The sequence below is a fragment of the Zootermopsis nevadensis genome, unplaced genomic scaffold, assembly GCF_977971745.1.
Source record: "Zootermopsis nevadensis isolate Lab colony 2312 unplaced genomic scaffold, Znev_1.0 Znev_ptg000001l, whole genome shotgun sequence".
Classification (NCBI taxonomy): domain Eukaryota; kingdom Metazoa; phylum Arthropoda; class Insecta; order Blattodea; family Termopsidae; genus Zootermopsis; species Zootermopsis nevadensis.
The window spans coordinates 16,533,397-16,546,770 of NW_028259133.1; the positions used below are offsets into that span (position 1 = coordinate 16,533,397).

Below are 13,374 nucleotides of genomic sequence, written 5' to 3' on the forward strand. Positions count from 1 at the left end.
GTTAATTCATGCAAGAGAGAAAGGTAGTGTTATTGCTTTGAAGTGATTTTAGTGTTGGAAATTACGATATGAAATTATTACAAAATGCTAGATTATGTTTACTGTGGTTTATTATAACAATTCAACATTAAAAAGTTCTTTCAAGTGCAAAGGGAAATCTTAGTGATATAAAACTTGGTGCAGTAATAGACATGCTAGTCGCTGTGTGCTTCTGAGCCATGAAGGTCGTTGGGACAACGTGACAGACAAGGTATGTCTTTCGAATGGCTGTAAAATGGAGTACGATACAGGGGCATCTGATGATTTTCGATTTCGTGTAGGTGAATATTTTTTAAGTTTTAAAGGGTTTTGACGATGGTGTGTTACACTTGGGACTTATAAATTGTTGGACTTTGTCCATTGTCTGGTATTCAAAAGAACACAACGTTTTGGAAGCTGGACCAGTAACTGAGTTTGGCTCTTTCTAACGGAACCTTTTCTCCTGAGGACGAAAACAGGTCCAGTTTCTGAAAAGTTTTGTTCTTTTGAACACCAGACGACGGACAGAGTCCAAGATTTTAATAATCCCGAGTGAATGTTCTATTTATAAAAAAAATGCTTGTATAGCTTTATGTTGTATTGTAATGAAATAGGTTACTCGTTAATTCAGTTATTAACCCTTCAAAACCGAAGGTCGTGTAAGTAATATTTAAGAATTCAGTCCCTACAGCAAAGAAAATACTTCTCCATTACAATATCAAGTGGTTAATACTGTTTAGAGAAATAATCACTGTTTACAGTGCTGAATTTCCTATTCTGTATGATGCGTTAACCTTCGTTTATTTAAATACCTACTGCCCATTTTTGGCAATGTTTCGCTCCAAACGAATTCATATGAATAACTGTAATATTTATTGACATTCTACACAACAAGAATATGCCTATTATGACATAATTTATTTGTTTCGTAGAAGTAAACTTACTGTTAAGTTCGCTTAAAATTGTCTGATTTTACGGTTCTTGAGGTTAGGGTTTATCGTCATAATATAAAATAGTGTTAGCAGCGGTTACAGGTAGTAATTGCTTCGCGATCTTATCTTGTGTGGTCGCTTTGAGGGTTGTTGGGTGCAGTTGCTGTCTGCATTCATTGGTCCCACAATTCACAAGCCTTCATGTCTCATCGCATTGCAGCAACTTCGGTATTCAATACAGGCTTTCAGTATTTATGGCTTCCCAGTGGGATGTCCTGTCAGCAAGCATTGCGGTAGAGATAATCCCCTGTAAACCTGTCCTTTGTGGTCTTAAAACGGGTTTTACAACCATCCCTAACACCCGACGACCTGATAGTTCAGTGACCTTCCAGGCATTTACGAAAATAAATTTGGAATGATCATGTTCCGTTAAGGGTGGAGACTGGAGAGAATTACTTAATGAGGAGCTTCAAACCTTGTACTGCTTACCGGATTTTACCTATTATGGATGGCGATGGCTGATCTAAAGAGACGTTACACGTGTTCTTATGAACTGTACTCAGATTTGCTCATGTCGTGGGTATTATTCGATTCCCGTTTTTAGCGTTCGGGTTTGTGAATGGAACTGAGACTCTCCCAGGCAGTAAAGGCGGTCGGAATTAGAAGCTGAACGTTCAGGAATACTTAGGACCTTTCTGCCTCCTTGGAATTGCAGTGCTGAGACGAGTCACATGTTCAGTAGCCGATAGCCAAGTCTGAGAGACGATTTTCTGCCCTTGCGCTAACAGACGCGTTGAGAACCGCATTACACGAGTATGAGTGCGCCTGTCTGTATAGACAGTACACCACACACGGCGGTAGAAGTGGTAGCTTGATGCACAGGGGCGGGATGATATCAGAAAGCAAGAGAATGGGACCAATCATTTTCATTAGCTCATTTTGGCTTCACTCTGACATGTTAGCACAGAGGGACGGCTGGAAGGAGGGTGGAAAGAATGCCTGTGATCATATATATATAGAGTGGGGGATAGACGAGGAAATGCTTGTGTAAGAAGAGAGGGGGCAGAAAGAGGAAAGATTCATGTGTGTGTTTGTGGGGGGGGAGGGGGGGGTTATAGGAATGAGAAGCCATTTTTCTTGTAGACTTTCATAAACCTGATGTTAGATTTTATAGTTACAATGTGGAACAGGGGTGCCAAGATCATCTGCGTTATTTTGGCGAATGTAGATCGAGCAAATGGTTTGTATGGGTATTTATGCTCTTTCTACATTCAGTGCCTCAGTTTCTTTCGCTAGAACATTCAATGCTGTAGTTTCTGTTGCTCTCAGAGGCATTAAGACCTACGGTGTTTGTTTACTAGTGGACCACAGTCCGTGAATTCCGTCCAAACTAACTAACTAACTATACTGCGTTCCAGGTAAGATGAGAGGCGATGTAAACAAAGTCTCTTACCGTTTCCTAACCTCGTCCTTCATCCGGTGTCATTTAATATCACTGTTCTTTTTTAAAAAAAGAATGCAATAGCAATTATATTATTCTTTTGCAGCGATAACGGTTTGGAGCGTTATTTTCGTAAGAATTTATTACATAAATAGTGTTAAATGTTGCAGTTATGCATGGTGCTTAAGTTCTTTCTGTGCAAACGATTTGGGATGGGAGCATATTTATTGGAACAGCGCGTCGAACAGCCAGTTGACGGACTGCCAACGAGGAAAACATTCTTTCGTGAGTTCTGTAATTTATGTGAAGTTACAGTTATCAAGTAAGAGTTTGTTTCTTCGCGAAGACTGGTGACTGGTGTGCATAATGTAAAGTTAAATTATATTTTAATGTAGTAGGCATAGAGCATTACAGTAATAGAGAAAGTACCAGAAAGATAGTAGCATATGTAATATTTGAGGTTTTCACAGTGGTGAGTATGAAGATTTCTGTCTTCTGGGTTGTTGCGCTGTGTAGATGAATCGCCCTGATGACGGAGGCAGTATAACCTCTGAAACGTTGGTAAACATCGACCAGACTACACAGCGCAACAACCCAGAAGACAGAAATCTTCATACTCATCGCCCTGATGACGGAGGTAGTATAACCTCTGAAACGTCGGTTAACATCGATCAGACTACACAGCGCAACAACCCAGAAGACAGAAATCTTCATACTCATCGCCCTGATGATGGAGGCAGTATGACCTCTGAAACGTTGGTAAACATCGATCAGACTACACAGCGCAACAACCCAGAAGACAGAAATCTTCATACTCATCGCCCTGATGATGGAGGCAGTACGACCTCTGAAACGTTGGTAAACATCGACCAGACTACACAGCGCAACAACCCAGAAGACAGTAACATTGCTACCACGTGTTTCAAAAGGAGCGGGAGGAGGGGGGAATTTGTTTTGACCGCCTCTCATCTTAGATGGAATAGCCTATATTCACTCGCCACGAAACTGACGGTGGTCATTTAGTACATCTACACTATAGTCGCTAATTTACCGAGAGCCAATGCCGACGTATGTAATGATTTAGTTTATTAAATGTGTTTATTTTATCCACTGAAAGTGTGTATACATCTTTTTGGGACATTCTGCATGTGTAGTAGGCGTATTTAAAGGTACAGCAGCCAACATCTTCCCACTTTCGATCTTAATATGATCGAGGCTCCTTCCACTCTGTGACGATTGCACGTGCAATTCCGTGTCCTCGATTTCTCCCTCAATTTTCTCGTCCCTTTGTTTACAATTGATTACATTCCTCTCGCCCGCGCTTCCTTTTGCCCCCCCCCTCCCCCAACTCTTCTTTTTATCGGCGTTTTGTCGCAATGTTAATCACCGGTGGACATCATTGTTGCGTTTTGATTCCACCCCGGCGAAGGAGATGGGGTGGGGGTTAAGCTGCTCATCCCCCGCTGGAAGGGCTGGAAGTGGATTGTGGTCCGTACAAACTATGCTCTATATAGGCTCCCGAATGTTATAATGGTTTTTAAGCTCGCCCGTTTTCTACTTTGTCGGTGTTCTCTTATTTGAAAAAAATACTCAGCGTTTGGTGCAAGAAGGAATTAGGTTGTATGTTTATGAATAAAATATTAGTCAAAATGTGGCCACTTATTCTACCAGCCCACGCTTCAAAATCGTGGATTTTAATACATTTTATTCATGTCGTAGTTCTTTGAGTTCATTTTAAATATTCGTGTTAAAATTTATCCATTAATTATGCCATTTACTTATGATAAAATGATGACTGATAACAAAGAGAATATGAAAATATTTGAATAAAAAAATAGGAAGTGACTGAAGGATGAGAAAATCGAATAATTAATAATTTGTACTCTTTACTTGACGTATGTAAAGTGACTAAATTATAATAAGCGCAAGAAATGCACTCGTGAGGGAAATAGAAATGCTTGTAAAAGTTTGTTCGGGAAACTCCGAGAAAGGGCGACTTAGAAGATTTAACTGTAAACGTGTGTATGACTTGAAAATGATCTTTGAGAAAGAGGTTGTGCAAGTGTGAAGTGAAATTAAGTGACTCAGGACATGGGGCAATGGCAGATTTCTGTGAACACGGTGTTAAGTATTCAGGATCCTTACAAGCACCGAATTTCTTTATGAGCTGAAAGTAACGGCGTTTAAGTTGAGATCTAGTACAGGAAAATTTTCATTTCTATCGGAAATACGTTAGCATTTCACATTACAGTCAGAAGCACTTGTATAATTCAGTTTACAATTGTTGAAAATCGATTTGTTGTGAGACATTGCTTGGGTGGAAAGCAAAATCAGTCTCCTCCTTCAGGTTTCATGAAACTTCATTAATTCCCATCCGATGTTATCTGCACCAAAATAGCTAATTAACTCACTCCAATAAGTAATCCTTTTATAGAAGGCTCAGCTAGTCGAGAAATTCACAAATTTTTATGGGAATCCATGGTTCGTTACCGTGTTTAGAAAAGCCAGCCACTGGTCCCTATTTTGAGTAAAGTAAATCAAATTTACACCCTCCAAACCCATTTAATATTCCCCCATCTATGCTTAGGTCTTATTTGGTTTATATATTTTTCTTATTCTATATAACCGGTAATTCGCTGGAAGCAATATTAATTCCGAAAACTATTCCCTTTAGATTCGGATTTTTTCCTTTCCATTTATATCAGTTTTGGATGATCAATCTTTTATACTTCGATAACTGCGTGACATATTTTCATGTTTTTGTTCTAGTTTTAATACCATTTTCATACCTGTGAATATTTGTTTATATTTGACGACATTGCTATATTCAGTAAAGATTAAAAGGCCAGATAATATATAGATTGCAGTTGAATATAAAGTATTAACGTCGTTTTTATTATTATTTATACAGAACCACGCCGTGCTTTATGTCATTCTTGCAGCCAGTTAAACATATCACTGAACGCTAACGGAGCTTATATTGCATACATAACATCAATGGAATTTTTTTCAGGAGAGCCCTTTAGTGAAGCTAAATATAAAAAGCTAACGTCCCTTAGAGGTTAATGTCATAATGAGCGAATAGCGGAATATTGTATAACAACGGGGCGAGAAATAATTGAGAGGTTAGCTGATGATGATGGATAGACATAGCCACTTTATACAGTATAGAAGGATCAGAAGTTTGTTTCAAAATGATGGTACGAAGTTTTTGTACATGAAATATTGATTATGTTGCTGGGTTGCCTTTGCACGTTGGATCATAGAGGCGGTCGGCTTTGGGTTCAATCCTTAGATCATGCGCGCACGAGCGGTTTTTCTGCCGCAACATGCTTCATTTTCGATGCGGTGCGGTAAGGTTAGGTTAGGTTTAGCTAGGTTAACTAAGGTTAGGTTAGGTTGCTTAGGTTAGGTTAGATGAGTTTGTCTTGTTTTACGATGGGTAAGATTGTCCTGGAGAATTACTAGCGTGTTCATCATGTGGTCGTTGGGACGTCTTGGAGAAGTGCTGGAGAAGTCCTGGAGAAATTCTGGATAAGTCCTAGATAGTTTATGCGGAATTCATTGCTCATGGAGAAGTACTGGAGAAATCCTGGAGAAATTCTGGATAAGTCCTAGATAGTTTATGCGGAATTTCATTGCTCATGGAGAATTACTGGAGAAATACTGGAGAAATTCTCGATAAGTTCTAGATAGTTTATGCGGAATTTCATTGCTCATGGAGAAGTACTGGAGAAATCCTGGAGAAGTGCTGTAGAAGTCCTAGAAGGTTATGTGGAAGTCCTAAAGTAGCGGTCGGTCTTATCCTATGCAGGTCGGTCATTTTGGATTCGTTTATGTTTGATTGGTATAAGTTACATTGGCTTAGGTTGAGTTAGGTTGAGTTAGGTTTGGTTAGGTTAGGTTAGGTTAGGTTAGGTTTAGCTAGGTTAACTAAGGTAATGTTAGGTGTGTGTGTGTGTGTTTGCTGGCACACTTTTTCGTCTTTCCGTAGAATTTCATACGTTTTAGTTGACTTTCTTTGTTTTATAAAGATAAATAAGCTTATACGCTTGTAGTGTGCATGCGACAGGAATGAATTGTGAACCAACCGACGGACCGTCAATATTAAGATGAAAGACATTTTTCCGAGGTGAAAGCTATTAAATGTAGGTTCAGGATATTTTATGTCCTAATAGATAGAGCCTCTATCAAAATTACGTAAACCCTGCCAAGTATGTGTGTGTGTGTTTTGTATGGTATGAAATATGGTAACTGCAACAAGATATTTATATTTAGCTTTACGTTTGATGTCGACAATAAACGAACCACTGGTAGCAGGCAAGCCAGTTTTTTCCAGGAATAAATTGCAAACGTACTTGCAGATTATGTTAAAACATTTTTATGTTAATAAATAACCTAGTAATATGGCGACATATATTGTGATATTTTAAAATATTGTTTTTTTAAATAAGTGCTTACGTTTATGTAGTGACGGGCCTTCGCTACTTCATTCTTCAACAGTCACATCAGAATCGTGCGACACGAACTGCGATGTCCTCGCGAGTGAAAACAGCTCAGATCTTGCAGCGTAGCAACGCTCTGCTGGTGGCTGGCAGCGAAGTCCTTCCGTGTCCTTGTTGCGTGCGATGTTGTGACGGTTGGTGTGGTTGTCTTAAAATAAATACATCGAATTAGATATTCCGTCCAACATGAACACAAACGAAACAAAAATAAAATGCGAAGTGAATAATTTGTGGACAGAATACACCAGCAATTAAAACTCGATGTTTTGTTCGTCGGCTCTTAGTTTCAAATAAATTTCGAATTCTTCCTTTGCCACAGCCTTCCAAAGTCTTGAAAGTGAAGTGGCTAGTTCATATCCCAGTGGCTTGTCGACGCTGTTCATTCTGTTCAGGCGGTGCTATGGCAACTTTTGATTGATCCTGTGTGGAACACGCATGGTCGTCGACATATGTGGCTGTGATTAAAATCACTCCACTGTTGTATGACAGGCCAAGCGTCATTACGTCACAGATGCGTGCCACAACGATACATATCGTTTCTAGCAAGCGAATTGGCTTTATACGTTTTGTAATGGCTCAATAGATAAAGCTGACGAAAGTACCATTGACCTCGATTGCTTCCTCATGAAATAGGTTTAAGATATCACGCCTGTGTATCCGTCCACTAAACACATTTTTGATAAGTTTGTGGATTTTAATGGCGCTGTGCCAGGTGATAAGGTTACAGAGCGCAGACTGAGAAATGACAGGGTGATGTTATTGAGCAAGTAGGGACTGGAAAGGAAAAATACATATTATATTACGTATATACGCACTTACGTGTCATATGCTTTTCGTGTTGTTTTCCATCCAGTACTCCGTGATTAATTCATTGAATTTGCATTCGCAACATCACTGCCGCCTGTCATTTTTATAATCGTGGACAAATCCTTTGCCTAAAGGCCAAGTCTTGAGTATTGAAGTTACATCTTGTGTTGAGTTAAATAATATCATAAAATAGTGTAGTTGCGTCATATTGTGATTTATTAATTTAAAATTAAATTATTTGGTTATTCCGTCAAATCACAATGTATTTAAAATAAGATAATTAAAATATCATTCTGTGTTCCATATCGAATAATCGATTTACAATTGGAACAGTTACAACATGTTTCGGTTTTATTAAACCATCATCAGGTGTAAAATTATATTAAATTTAAAACTCAATTACAATTTTTTACAATTTTTCGTAGTGTAGTTTTGGAGGTCGTGTCCAGATATTTTCATATAATGGATCAACTTTATTGTTTGAAGTGATGCTTTTGATGTTTACATCGGTCAGAGATGAAATAGTAGACAACACAGTTGTGTCTGGAGGTGATCCAGAAGTATTACCGTATCCGATCAAGGTTTAATACTGAATCAGTATCATGTTGTAACTGTTCCAATTGTAAATCGATTATTCGATATGGAACACAGAATGATATTTTAATTATCTTATTTTAAATACATTGTGATTTGACGGAATAACCAAATAATTTAATTTTAATTTAAATAATATCAGCTAGCCGAATGTTTTATTTGAGCCACTATTTTGCCACTCACTGCTTTATGTAACGAGAATAACATATGTTTTCCATTAAACTAAGCAGTTCAACTGTTATGCTGTATTTGCTTTCGAATTCTCATTTACCAGTCTGTAGCTTTTTCTGTACAATTTACGTTCAGATTTTAAGAGCAGTTTTATTTGAAGTAATCATACTACAACGTTACATAAAACGTGAACTTGTGCTGTTTTTTCTCGAAACGCAGTTCCACACTTTCAATAAGCGAGAGCAGTGTTACTCATGTAACGAGTTGTAATCCTCTTTTCAAAACTTGACCAGGGATTATCAATTTGCCAAGGTTTTGGCATCTTTTGATCTCGATTGTGGGATTTGTTTTACCTGCTACAGATATTTAGTCTACATCCTTTACGTACACAAAGGGTTTAAAAGTCGATTAAAAACGTAGTACACTCATATTAAAGTCATAGTTCATTGTTAAATCAGAATAGATTTGAAGAAGATTTTGCTTTCATTTTGGAAACCAGAATATAACATTTGAAGAATTTGTAATTATTTTTTGTAAAATTTATTTGCATTACTAACTAATTTCAAGGAGTAGGGTTTTAGTAGAAACGCTAATTAATAATCGCTAGTCTAGTCAATACATTGCCCGTCTTTTATCAAACACGAAGATTTATTACTGCGTTCACAGGAGTTTGCCGTTGTTCCATATTCTGAGTTGAGTCCTCATCGTCCCACCACATTTTTAAAGATCAGTTTTATTGAGTTTACGCCTAGGTCTTCTAGCCGGTCTATTATTTCAGAGTTTTCCATTAAAATTTTTATGTATTTCTGAACTCTCCGACATGCGCTTCATGTCCCACTCCCTTGTCCTCTTCAATATTTAGTGAATACAAAATTTGAAGCTTTTAATGTGCATTTTCTAACCTCCTCATAGTTCCCTTTTTCTTTTTTCTTTTTTTTTGGTCTAAACTTTTTCTTCAGCACACACTCAGCCAGTTAATTTGAGGTGAGAAACCCAAGTTTCAAACCAAAATAATACAACAGGTAAAATTATGAAGATTTCTGTCTTCTGGGTTGTTGGGCTGTGCAGTCTGGTAGATGTTTACCAACGTTTCAGAGGTCATACTGCCTCCGTCATCAGAGTATGAAGATTTCTGTCTTCTGGGTTGTTGCGCTGTGCAGTCTGGTCGATGTTAACCAACGTTTCAGAGGTCATACTGCCTCTATCATCAGGGCGATGAGTATGAAGATTTCCGTCTTCTCTGTTGTTGCGCTGTGTAGTCTGGTCGATGTTTACCAACATTTCAAAGGTCATACTGCCTCCGTCATCAGGGCGATTCATCTTCACAGCGCAACAACCCAGAAGACAGAAATCTTCATACTCATCGCCCTGATGACGGAGGCAGTATGGCCTCTGAAACGTTGGTTAACATCGACCAGACTACACAGCGCAACAACCCAGAAGACAGAAATCTTCATACTCTGATGACGGAGGCAGTATGACCTCTGAAACGTTGGCTACCATCGACCAGACTACACAGCGCAACAACCCAGAAGATAGAAATCTTTATACTCACCGCTGTGAAAACCTCAAATCGTACAGGTAAAATTATGTTCTTGTGATCTACTTTAAATAGAAAATGAAAGTCGTCAATGCAAGCTGTAAGTTTCGGCGAATCATACTCAAGCCATTTTCCTACCTGTGTTTTAATATGAGTCATTATAGGTCTACAAACGAATACATATTTTGTACCTCGCTTTGTAAAGTATAACTGAGGTTTCAAAGCAATATAATCTAAGCTGTGAACACTTTGCATAGCGTATTCATCCTTCGTTCACATCTCGGAATGTCGGTCTATATAAACACAAGTAAGCGTTTCAAAGGGCGCTTTCAGAAATACCTTCAGGATGCTGATGTAACCAAGCGATCTATTATATTACAACATTGTTTTGCCTCGGGGTAACCTTGCAGTCTGAGTCTTCCTTCTCAACTAATTAGTAGCGTTATTCTACATTAAAGTTACGTCACTACGTGCCAGGGTACGACGAAGTTAATTACAAATTACTTTAATAGAGCAAGGATTTAATGAGGCTAGGACCTTCAATTACTTAACTCGTAGCGCCGGCGTCTTGTGCCTCCACCCCCTCAATCTTGCGAATTCCTCCCCCCACCCCCCCACCCCTTCCACAAGCCCACAGCCTCTTCCTAGTGCCTCATGCCCTTTGTGCTATATCGAAGTGATGAAGTCGCGGTTGTGTTAACTTGATATCTCGTACATTTCTTGTATTTAACCCTTCCCATGTTTAAGTTTCTTTAATCTCTGTAGCATCTTATTTTTTATTTATGTTTCCGTGATAACTCCGTTTCTATTGGTTATAAACCACGGACAATTATTTTATAATTTTTGAATACGACGGTCTACATTTATTTCTAGTGAGTTTAATAATGAATATTTTGAGAATGGAACGTAAGGGTCTTTCGAAACGAGATAACATATCTCAGATTACGGCGCAATGACCCAGAAGACAGCATTCTTCAGATTCATCGCCTTGAGAACCTCAAATCCTGCTTACAACGTATCTCGTTTTTAGCATTGATCCCTGTAGGGTACGATACCTTTTTGCCCACTACCGTTGAAGGGTTAATGCTGTTCTTTAGACTAGTGGTATTCAACCTCTGGTACGCGTATCCCCGGGGGTACGCGAAGACATCTTAGGGGATATGTGAAATTTAAAAAAAAATATGATTAATCAGTAATGTAATTAATTTAATTTATTTTAGATGTATATTATATACTATGTATAACTTAAATTATACACCAACATCTTTGGGAGTACAAATTTGAAGATAAATTATATCTGGGGATACGCGAAAAAAAAGGTTGAATGGCACTGCTTTAGACGATATAGTATCTTAAAGAGTAGAAGAGTTGTTGCTGAATATTGCTTCGTAAGCAGAAGATACCGGATTAGATCCGGTGTATAATATCGGAAGAGTATCTTGGCTTTCCTGATTCTTAAGGCAAATGCCTTGTTACAATCGCCCTGATGACGGAGGCAGTATGACCTCTGAAACGTTGGTAAACATCGACCAGACTACACAGCGCAACAACCCAGAAGACAGAAATCTTCATACTCATCGCCCTGATGATGGAGGCAGTATGACCTCCGAAACGTTGGTAAACATCTACCAGACTACACAGCGCAACAACCCAGAAGACAGAAATCTTCATCGCCCTGATGATGGAGGCAGTATGACCTCCGAAACGTTGGTAAACATCGACCAGACTACACAGCGCAACAACCCAGAAGACAGAAATCTTCATACTCATCGCCCTGATGATGGAGGCAGTATGACCTCCGAAACGTTGGTAAACATCTACCAGACTACACAGCGCAACAACCCAGAAGACAGAAATTTTCATCGCCCTGATGATGGAGGCAGTATGACCTCCGAAACGTTGGTAAACATCGACCAGACTACACAGCGCAACAACCCAGAAGACAGAAATCTTCATACTCTGATGACGGAGGCAGTATGACCTCTGAAACGTTGGTAAACATCGACCAGACTACACAGCGCAACAACCGGGAAGACAGAAACCTTCATACTCATCGCCCTGATGATGGAGGCAGTATGACCTCTGAAACGTTGGTTAACATCGACCAGACTACACAGCGCAACAACCGGGAAGACAGAAATCTTCAGGATATGAGGTCTTCACGGCTTTGAGTCTCAAGATGGCTGTCTTCTGGGTTGTTCTACCAGACGACCCTGAAGATGGCCATCGTCTTCACGACGTGATTCCGTCTCTGCGCTGACTTCATGTTGACGTGTCTCGGGGTTGTCGTCCCAGCAGCTAGCAGAAACAAAAGGTTCCAGTGGAATTGCGACTGAAGTTGAGTCGTATATAAAGAGCAAGACGACGAAAGGGAATGCAATTTAAAAGTTTTAGCAGATAAAGCGCTGCCTGCCTTAGCCCCTCCTCTTCTTCCTTTTTGCGGGGTTAATTCAAACCTTATATTCCCTCACGTGTTCTTTTTCTTTGTTCTGATATAACTTGCCACTGCGTTCCCTCGTTCTTCCAGTTCTGCGATATTTCTTTCCGTGATCTCTTCTGCGTCTCGTTCCGCTTGCGTCTTCGGCTGAATGTTCCTTTGGCTATCCTACAGGCGCTACCAAGCTTCTCGTTAATAAATTCTATCATACAGGATGATAGAAAAAGATGTGTACACATTATAATACGGAGTAGTTACCTTGTTATCTGTCAGTCAGTTGTTCACCGCTGTCAACTGTGTCACGAAGCTAACGGTGGTCATTGTGAACCCCTGAACTACATTCGCTAATTCACCAAGCACCAATGCTTACGTATGTAACGGTTTAATTTATAAAAATACCTTTATTTATTTCATTCATAGAATTTTTGTATACTTCTTTTTGGGACACTCTGTACCTGTCATTGAATAGAACCCGGACACTTCTCAAACCTCTTGGATTGTAATGGGCATTTGTGTAGATTTGACTCATCCGAAGATTTCTGTCTTCTGGGTTGTTGCGCTGTGTAGTCTGGTCGATGTTTACCGACGTTTCAGAGGTCCTTGCTGCCTCCATCATCGCCGTGATAACCTCAAATCCTACGGAGTAAACCTTATTTGTGTTGAACTGAAGCGTATTAAAAGTAAAATTTCTTTATAAATGTGAAAATATCTTCACGTCAAGTAGAGGCAGATTCCTTCCAAAAGCACCAGCACAAAATCGACTGGCTAACTCGACTTCCGCTGATCGCAGACCCCGTCTTACCACCAGTAATACCAACGTGCTAGACTGCCCTAGAGTTTCATTTTTAAGATTGCGTCTTGTACAGCAGTTTTTTTTTTCTAAACTGCATATTTAACAACTATTATGTAGTTAACGGAGAATATAGGCT

The 13,374-nt window shown here is 39.2% G+C and overlaps 1 long non-coding RNA gene across 1 annotated transcript in view; it reads left to right on the top strand.

The window, feature by feature from the left end:
* LOC110833171 (uncharacterized) overlaps positions 1-13,374 on the top strand; it is a 22,631-nt gene continuing 9,257 nt past the window's right edge. The window contains exon 1 of the long non-coding RNA XR_002544145.2: positions 1-316. This is a non-coding gene — a long non-coding RNA (uncharacterized LOC110833171). The remainder of the gene's footprint in view (positions 317-13,374) is intronic.